Genomic DNA, 9,639 nt, shown 5'->3' on the forward strand with positions numbered 1-9,639 from the left:
CACCAGATCTGGTACCCAGGCTGTGGTTTACCAACCCCTTCATTAAAGCATCAGTTTCAGCAGTTAGGTGTGTTGGCTTTCAGAGTCTTCTCCTCGTTCAAAAAATTGGAAAATGTTTACTTTATAAAAATGGGGTCATACTGTACCTACTACTCAGTGTCTTGTGTGTTTCTGGGGCATCCTTCCTCCAGGTTGCTGCTCTGAAATTTGTAAACCTTCACACTCCACCAGGGAGCTGTGGTGCCTGTCTTCCAGCAGCTCACCAGCAATGGGAGGAATCAATATTTAAAAATTTGCTAATCCAAAGATGAATACTGATAACTCATTTTGTTTTAATTTGTATTTTCAACTGACTGTCAGAGGTATTACCATCTTTTTACACAGTTTCTGGGATCCATGTTTCCTCTTTGGTTAATTATCTGTACATGTCTTTACCTATTTTTCTATTGGGTTATTTTCTGGTTTCTTAGAAATTGATAAGAATTATTTCTATATTAGAGATGTTAACCCTTTGCCTGCCTTATTTGATGCAATGTGTTCCTCTACTTTTTTGGTACAAAAAATAAAATTCTTTTTTGGATTCAAAAGAATACAGTTGTGTTTTTGATATTGTTTATGCTGTCCTCTGGCTTGCAAAAGTGCTTAATATTCATTTAGTCAAAAATATGTATCTTTTCCTCTACTTACTGGATTTTCTGGTATATTCTAAAGTTCTCTTCACTCCAAGGTTATAAAATGCTTTTCAAAGTTTTCTGTACTATTTTTGGGAGGGTTCTGTTCTATATCTACACAATTAGTTCACCTGAAATTTATTTATTTTCCCCAAGTTTTTATTTTGAAAACTTTTTGAAGCATTTTGCAAAAGACCACATAGATTCTAGAATCAGTACCTTGCCATGTTTGCTTTTTCATGTCAATATCCATTTAATCCACGCCTCTGTCCATCCTATTTTGCAGATGCATTTCCAGATAAGTTGCAGATATTAGTAAGTATCAGCCCTGAACCCTTCAGCATACATGTCTTTAATGTGAGTTAAATATTTGTTTATAATTCTTTCCTTGTTTAAGGTAAAATGTGCCTATCAAGAAGGTTTCTCTTGATAAGGGGCTCCCTGGAGAGAAATCCAGCCCTCTCTGTTCTGGGCTAGGACCTGTGAGCCCTGTGAGGGCAGGGACCATGTCTGTTTGTTCATCAATGTATATCAGGGTTACAAGCTAAAAGGTATGGGAACTGGAGAAAAAAAATGAAGTTTTTGGGTGGGAAAAAGCTAACAGTTGGCAACAGAAGCAATAGGGAGGGACTGGGACTGGCCAGCTAAAGGCTGTTATCTCCCACCTGGCAACATCCTGATTTTTCTAGAAAAGTCAGATAAGTGAATTTTTATAGGAAACCTCCAGTTGGATTCTTTGTGGCTAATGAAAGTTTTAAAAATATGGTACTAGGATATGCAAATACTCCATCCAGCTCACAAGTCACCTCTATTTATGCTCAGTGTCAGGTGCAAGGTAGACACTAACAGCAACAAAATTGTGCAGGCAAGCCAGCCCCGTGTGCCGGGCGCTGTTTTGGATTCTTGACATGTATTCACTCATTTAATCATCAGAACCACCTTGGGAGATAGGTGTTCTTACTACCCCTCATTTTCTGTACCAGGGCAGTGAAACACCAGGATGTTACATAATTCACCCAAGACCACTCAGTAAGCCGTGGAGCCAGGATCAGGTCTGGGCAGTCTGGCTCCAGAATTGGTGCTTGTAAATTTTATGCTCTAGTTCCTAAAACACAAAGGCACCGGCATGCACAGGCAGACACAGTGTGTACAGGGTAGGAGTGAGTCAACGTCATTTGATCAAAGATTCCAGATGAAGTAAATACCAGCCTGAGCAGCGAGGACGGACACGCCCTCTTGCCTTACTTCTGCTGCCATATTTCTGAGGTCTGGGGTGACTACTGTCCCACTCAGCATGGCATCCTGTCCCTTTTAGCATATCTCTTGGATTTTTCAACTTTTACACGAAGTTTTAGAATTTTATTAGAAATAGTTTTTAAATGGAATTTTTATAGTTTTTAATAAAACCTTTCTGATGAAAAATTTTTAAAAATATAACATTTTTAGCACTCCCTTTTACTTCTCAAGAGGTATCTTCATTTGAATAGCTTTTTATGATCACCCTCCCAGTGCCCAGCAGAGTACCTGGCACCTGGCAGACAGTCACTATTTGAACTTATCTAAAAAGTGTTCATTATAATACAGAGATTTGTTGATTTTATTGGAATAGCAATGCATTAAGATGAAGATAATGTCCAAGGAATTACCTTTGTACCATGCTGTTCAGTCTTTGATGGGAGTGTTGCTGGCTTGGGGTTTTAATTTTTGGGGGAAAAGGAACACAGTACATTGTAAAAAACAAAACAAAACAAAAAAACTTTTCCCCAGGTATTCTTTTTTAAGACTCTCACAGCATTACTGTTAAATTTTTATTTTGAAATATGCATACAGAAAATTATTTTTTAAAATAGTTTATTGAGTTACAAATAATATCGCCATTACTTTTTGAATATTATGCAGGAAGACAGTCAAACAGACTGCCTATCCCCTGTTGTGTGTACAAAAAACATTTTCTGTGGATATTTTTCTATGTGTAAAATCATATGGGCTTTTATAAATATTGTTTCTAACAGCTCTATATTTGTAAATTAATTTATAACATGAACTGGGACAATTTTTTTTTCCCAAGAAAGCACACTGCATGCTGGAAATCACATGAAATAAACTTCAAGTAGGATGACCTTTGGCCACCTTTAGGCATTACAAAAAAAAAAAAGTGCACAAATCTTCATCTGACTGTCCTTTATGACTGAATTCCTGCGTTCTGTTGATTCTTATTTTGTGGTTGGCTTTATTCCTTTGCTATGTAAGCTTAAAAAGCTAAAGCTCTAATCTGTTCTTAGAAACAATGAAGAGTACATATATGTAAATTTTAAAATTGTTTTCTCTCTCAATGAGTTGCTCTTCCTAGAATAAACTTTGTTTACCACCCCCCAAAAAAGTGCACAAATCTGAAGTGTACATTGCAGAGTTTTAATGAATGCATCCAACTGTGCAACCCCAAATCCTGTCAAGGTCCAGAACATTATCCTCAGACCAGGAAGCTCTCTCATGTCCCTCCCCTGCCCCACACCGAGGCACCCACTATTGTGACTTTTTTCAACCATAGGTTTGTTTTGCCTGTTCTAGAACTCGACGTAAGTAGAATCAGGATGCTTTTCATGTCTGTCTGCTTTCCCTTAGCGGTCTCTGTGTGAGATTCAGTCAGTGCTGTGCGTGGAAGGAGTTTGTTCTTATTTACTGTAGCATTCCATCACTTCTCCATTCTCTTTGTTGATAGACACCAGGGCTATTCTTAAATATGTCTTTGAATGTGTGTCAGGACATAGATTCTTGCCCTGTTTTCATACAAGTGAGTAGACAATTTTGCCATCATTTATAAAAGATAGTTTCTATATTTTATTGGATTACATGTCATCCTTGTCATATGTTAAGTTCCTTAATTCAGCTTTGATTCTCAATTCTGCTCCATTGATCTATTTCTTCTTATGCCCAACCATATTATTCTGACTATAATAAGTTTATCAGAAGTTTTACTATCTGTATTATTCTGATTGTAATAATTTTAGCAAGAGTTTTATTGTTTAGGTAAAGTAAGTTATTCCTCATTTTTAAAAAAAATTCTTGGCTCTTTTCAAATATCTTTTCTTTCAAGTGCAATTTAAGATCGCTTCGTCCTGTTCCAAAACACGCACACACACATATACACTCACGTATGGATTTTGAATAGAACTTTATGCTACATTTGGAATGATCAACCTTTTAATGAGCCCGAGTCACCTAAATAATAATGTGAACCAAATACACAGTATGTATATGCTTTACACTGGAAGTTTCTTAGGTGGAAGTTTCCCCACAGTATTTTCCTGCATGCATTATTTAGATCATTGGTTGTGGTTTTTTTAAATGTTTCTTCTGATGATAAAGCTTATAAACTCCTCAACCTAAGAGCTTTTGGGATCCTTCACATTTTATCATATTATTCTTCATGCTCTGCCTTTTATTCAAAAATAGAGAAAATGATCATGTGTGTTTCTAAAAACACAGTTTATTCACATAAGAAATATTTATTGATCATCTGCTATATGCCAATGCTGGACCACAAGCTAGAGGCACAATGAGGATTGAAAAGAGACAGCATTACTGTTCTTACATCCTCACAATTGAATGAGGAAAGGGAAGGTGAATCAGACACATACACAAATAAGGGCATAATCACCATTTGAGATACGAGCCCTTGTGTTCTGTGAGAGCATGAATAAAACAATAAGAAAAATAATCTGACTCTCTCTAGGGGAATTAAGGAAGGCATCCAGAGGCGGAGATAGTGCTCCAGCAGAGATTTGAAGAATAAATCATCCAAATGAATAGGGCAGATTAGAGCACTGAGAAACATAGCAGCACATACAAAGGCCCTGCGGCCAGAGGGAACATGAAATTTTAGAGGAGCTGAGAGAAGATCTCAATGCTTGGCATTTGGTTAAAGAAGGGGAAAGGGACCTAGGATGTCAGCAGCAGTTACATGCAGAGCCTTCCGGACCCTTGTGATGGAATTTACAGCCTTAGACCAAGTGGGGTCACTCAAGGGTTCTATGTGTGTACGTGTGTGCAGATGGACACACATCATCCAAAAGTGAAGGATTTGCACTTTAGAAAAATAACCTAGTTTTTCTCTGGCTTTCCCTTTCCAATCCCTTTCCTTCCTTCTATACAAATAAAACAAAAAACTTTCTTGGCTTTCTTCTTTCTTTCACCAAAAAGCCATCTGGCAGGCCTAATCAAAGTAGAAGTCCTGAGTTAGGGAGGCAAGCCCTAGGAGGCATTGAGACCCACGTGGGAGGGGATGGAAACCCAGCCAGCTTGGGAAATTAGCTACACACAGGGATACTGAGAAACATATTGGGGAAATGGGAGCTTTTGGAAAAGGCGGTTTGAATATGGAAAGCATGAAAGCTAGAATGAATTACATGATGTTTAATTGGAATTGGAGGTATCAGTGTGAACTTGTGGTTTTCAATATATAAAGAGATAGATAAATAAATATGAGGGGAGAGTGTCTCAAGCAATGGCACCTGTGTAGCAAAGAGGTCACCTGGCTCTCAGATCTTGGATTCTATATTCTTTTCTGTACTAAAAGCAACCAGAGCTCATTAGAGGAATGACCCCTTCCGGAGCTTGGGCAGGGGAAGTATGAGATGAGTTAGTACATATTTTTTCTGCCAGAAAGTAAGAAAGTATGCAAAGAATGATGGGAATATGTCAGAAGACCACAATACCCAGCTTGAAGGGCTCCCCAGTGTCCAAATATGGGATAATCTGAGCCTCAAAATATATAATGATTGCAACAGATATAAACTTTGAATAAGATAGGAATGATGGAGTCAACACTGATATGAATATAAATGAATTAAAAAATAAAGAAAAGATAAAGCTTTCCCTGAATAGTGTAAAGAATGATGTTATTAAAAAATCACTATTTGGTGACCATCAGATTAATTGTAAAGAAACATCAACGGATGCTAATACTTGGGGTGAAACTGAGGAGAGAAAAGGGATTTTACATAGCCTCAAACTATTTCCTCCCAAAATATTTATTACAGAAAAGGAGACAGTAACCTTACAGAGATGTCTGGTCACATCATCTGAATCAAATGATCAGTGTTCACACCACCAATGGTGGGATAAGTAGACATCGTGTGCCCCTTGAGTGGATGCAGTGAAAGAACATGGCATTTGAGATACACTGTTCAAAATGTATAACTTAGTCTTACCATGAAGAAACATCAGAATAACTAAAATTGAGATACATTCTGTTAAATGCCTAACCTATAATCTTAACATTTCAAGGTCATGGACATTAAGGAGACTGGCAACTGCTCCAGATGAAGGGCATTAGAGAGGCATGAAAACTGGGTAATACATGTGATCCCTAAAAAGGCATTTCTGTGATGATTGTTAAAAGCTAGAATGCAGTGTCTGGGTGAGGAGTGTACAGGCAGTCTTTGTAGTATTCTTGAAACATTTTTAGAGGTTGAAACTGTCTCAAAATAAAATATTTTTAAAAAACATTTACCCTGGTTGACATGTGGAGAATGGATGGGAGCAGCAACAGTAGAAGCAAGCTGTGTCAGGAAGCCCCGGAGCCGTGCTGGTGAATGAAGCTCAGAGGGATCGGGGAGAAACACGGAAAACAATAGTGGGTGATGCTTAGGGGTGAGGGTGACAGAGGTCCAAGGATGACACCTGTATCTGGCCTGTGCCTCTGGATGGATGATGGTGCCATTCTCTGAAAAGGGGGATGCTGGAAAGGAACTGATTGGAAGAATAGAAGGATTGGGAATAAATTGTGGATTTTATTTAAAGCAGTGTTTCTCAAATTTTGGTGGGTATCAGATTTACCAAGAGAGCTAATAAGGAACCCGGAGGCACAGACTCACTGAAGTGGAATATGGTCTGGGCCTTTGCCTTCTTTCCAAGATTTCCCAGGTGGTTCTGATACAAAATTTCTGATGAAGACACTTGCTTAGAACATTTTGATGTTTATGTGCTGGCAGGATACCCAAGCAGAGCTGCTGAATAGGCAGCTGGATACACGAGTTTGGAGCGTGGAGAAGAAGCCCAAATGAAGACGTATATTTAGGAATCCTGACATTGGTGAATCAGATTGGGGGTGGGGGTGGTAAATGTACGTGACTTGGGAGAGGGTAGAGTGACAAAGGGCCTCGTTCTGAGCATGAAGAAGCCAAACACTGACCAATACAAATGTATATAAAGTAGGAGGCATGGATGCCTGGCTATCCCTTCCCTCCAGAGAGGCAATTACTAAGAATTTGATGTAACTCCTACCCCCTCATTTTGCAGAGCAGGGATCCAAGGCCTAGAAGGGTCAAATGAGTCACTCTGTCACATAGCTTACGAGTGCAGCTTTGGCCCTTCTGTCCAGGTATGCAGACTCCGAGTCCAGTGCTCAGGACATCTTGGCTCCCTCTCCAGCCCCACAGTGTGCCTGACTCCCTCCCCAACATGGGTCATTTGTGATGTCCCAGAAATCCTATTTCTCTGTCTTTTCTCCCCTTTTCCTCTCAAAGACCCAGCAAAAGGTTATCTTTAGAGTCCAAGTCAGCTGTCATCTTTGTCAGCTGGCTCTGCTGGCCTTGGGTTGATGCACACGGAGACCAGGCCATATCGTACCCACCTCTACCTTCAGACAGAGGTGGGCAGGCTATTAACTTTCATTCATCTATTGATTTTCTTCAGCTCTACTTATTTAAATTTTTTTATGGTTACTCTAGAATGTATATATATATACACATATACATATATAATGTATTATACATGTGTATATGTATTATATATGTATTATATATGTACATCATATACATGTATATATGTGGGTGCTTTGTTTTTCAGTTTTTCACAGTCTACTTAGGGTTAATATTGTACCACTTTATGTAGAATGTGAAACAACATAATCAAAACATACAGGTACATTTACCACCCCCATCCCTGCTGTTATAATATTCATATGTCCTACAAGACAGTCATACACTTTTTCCTTTAAGCATTTGTATATATTTTAAAGATAGTGAGAGGAAAATATTTTATACTTACTCACAATAGTTACTGTTTCTTCTGCTCTTCCTTCATTCTTTAAGATCCAAGGATTATTTAGTCTGAAAAACTTCCTTTAGTATCTCTTATCATGCAGGTCTTTGGGCAATATATTCTCTAAGTTTTCCTTTATCAGATAAATGTCTGTATTTTGCATTCATTCATGAAAGGTATTTTTGTTGGATGTACAAGTCCAGGTTTATAGTTTTTTTTTTTTCTTTCAGCATTTTAGAGACGTTGTTTCATCGTCTTCTGGTTGCCATGGTTTCTGATGCGGAATCCCACAGTCATTTGAATCATTGTTCTGAGATAGATATAGATACAGTTATAAAGATATAGTGATTTTTCTCAAGCCACTTTCAAGACTTTCTCATTATTTTTCAGTTTTAGCCTGACTATGATGTGCTTTTTTTCCCCCAATACATCTTGTTTGAGATTCTCTAAGATTCTTAAATCTGTAAATCTATGTCTTTCAGTATTATTTGGGAAATTTTCAACCACAATTCTTCAAATATTATTTCCTGTCCCTTTTTTCCCCTCCTTCCAAGTCTATAGTTACCTTGTGTAGATCTTGAGAAATTGTCTCACAGTTCCTGAGGCTTTGTTCATTATTTTCCCCATTTTTTTTCTTTCCCTCAGATCTATGTTTAAATTCATTGATTCATTTGCCATCTCCATTCTGCTAAAAAAGAAAAAGTCCCTCAAGAGACTTCTTTCTGATCTTGTATATTTTAAATCTACACTTTTTTAATAATCTTTTTATACTTTCTAATTCTCAGCTGAGTTGTCTTATGTCTCATCATAAGCATATTTTTCTTTGTCATTGAACATAGTCATAATAGGTGCTATTATAAGTCTGGGTCATCTTTGGGTTGGCACCTTTTTTTTCCCTATGGAAGTGAGTCACAATTCTCTGAATTTATAAGGGCAAAACTGATCTTTGAGCCAGAAAACATGGTTTGAGTCCTGAGTCTGCCAATTAGTAACTTGAGGTAAAAGTTACTTTCCCTCTTTGAGGCTCTGTGCCATTATTTGTCAAATGGGAACAGGATATTCTACTTGGTCTATATCACATGACTATTGTAAAGATCAAAGGAAAAAATATTATACTGAAAGTTTTTTAATAAATTTCTACACTCCTATAAAATGTAACAAAAAAAAGGTACTATAAAAGCTGATGACCTGGAATAAATTATTCTGGATCTTGGTAAAACACTTTTACCTGATTTGGGGGAAAAAAAATCTGTTCCAATAATACACAACATGCCAAATGTAATTAGAAGTGAATGGGACTAGTTCCATCCAGTTAATAATGCAAGTGGTGGGATTTTGCATTAAAATCTAATCAATGTAATATGTATATAAAGAGCATGAACTTGGATGGCAGTGAGACTGAAATGTAAATCTGGCTCTGCTACATAACCTGGGTGAGGTGTTTACTTTTTGAGCCTCAGTTTTCTAATCTGTGAAACAGGGGTAAGAACCTACCTCTTAGTAAGATTGTGAAAATTAGATGATATTAAATATGTAAAGTGCCCAGAAGAGCAGTTGGCACCCAGTGGATACTTGATAAATGCCCATTTGCTCTCTTCTCCCCTGAAGTTCCTAATAAAAATGGGAATGGAGATATAGCTTGTTTTCTTATAGTGCCTATTTCTTCGATGAAAACTCACTCAATAGATGGCTGGAGAATGAGGGAATGACATCAGGATAAAGTGGAAGGGCTATAGTTCTCATGTGATCTTTCCCGGCACAGTCATGTCATAAAACCATCAGGGGCAAGGCTGCTTACAATTAAAGAGGAAGCCTTAGCATCATAAAAAGACCATAAGAAGACTGACAAGTTGAATATTGACAGAAAGGCCTTTCTTTAGCACAGATAGTGGCTGGTTTAGTGGTTTCCAGAACCCACTCTGTT

Source organism: Camelus ferus, chromosome 19 (genome assembly GCF_009834535.1).
Source record: "Camelus ferus isolate YT-003-E chromosome 19, BCGSAC_Cfer_1.0, whole genome shotgun sequence".
Taxonomy (NCBI): Eukaryota; Metazoa; Chordata; class Mammalia; order Artiodactyla; family Camelidae; genus Camelus; species Camelus ferus.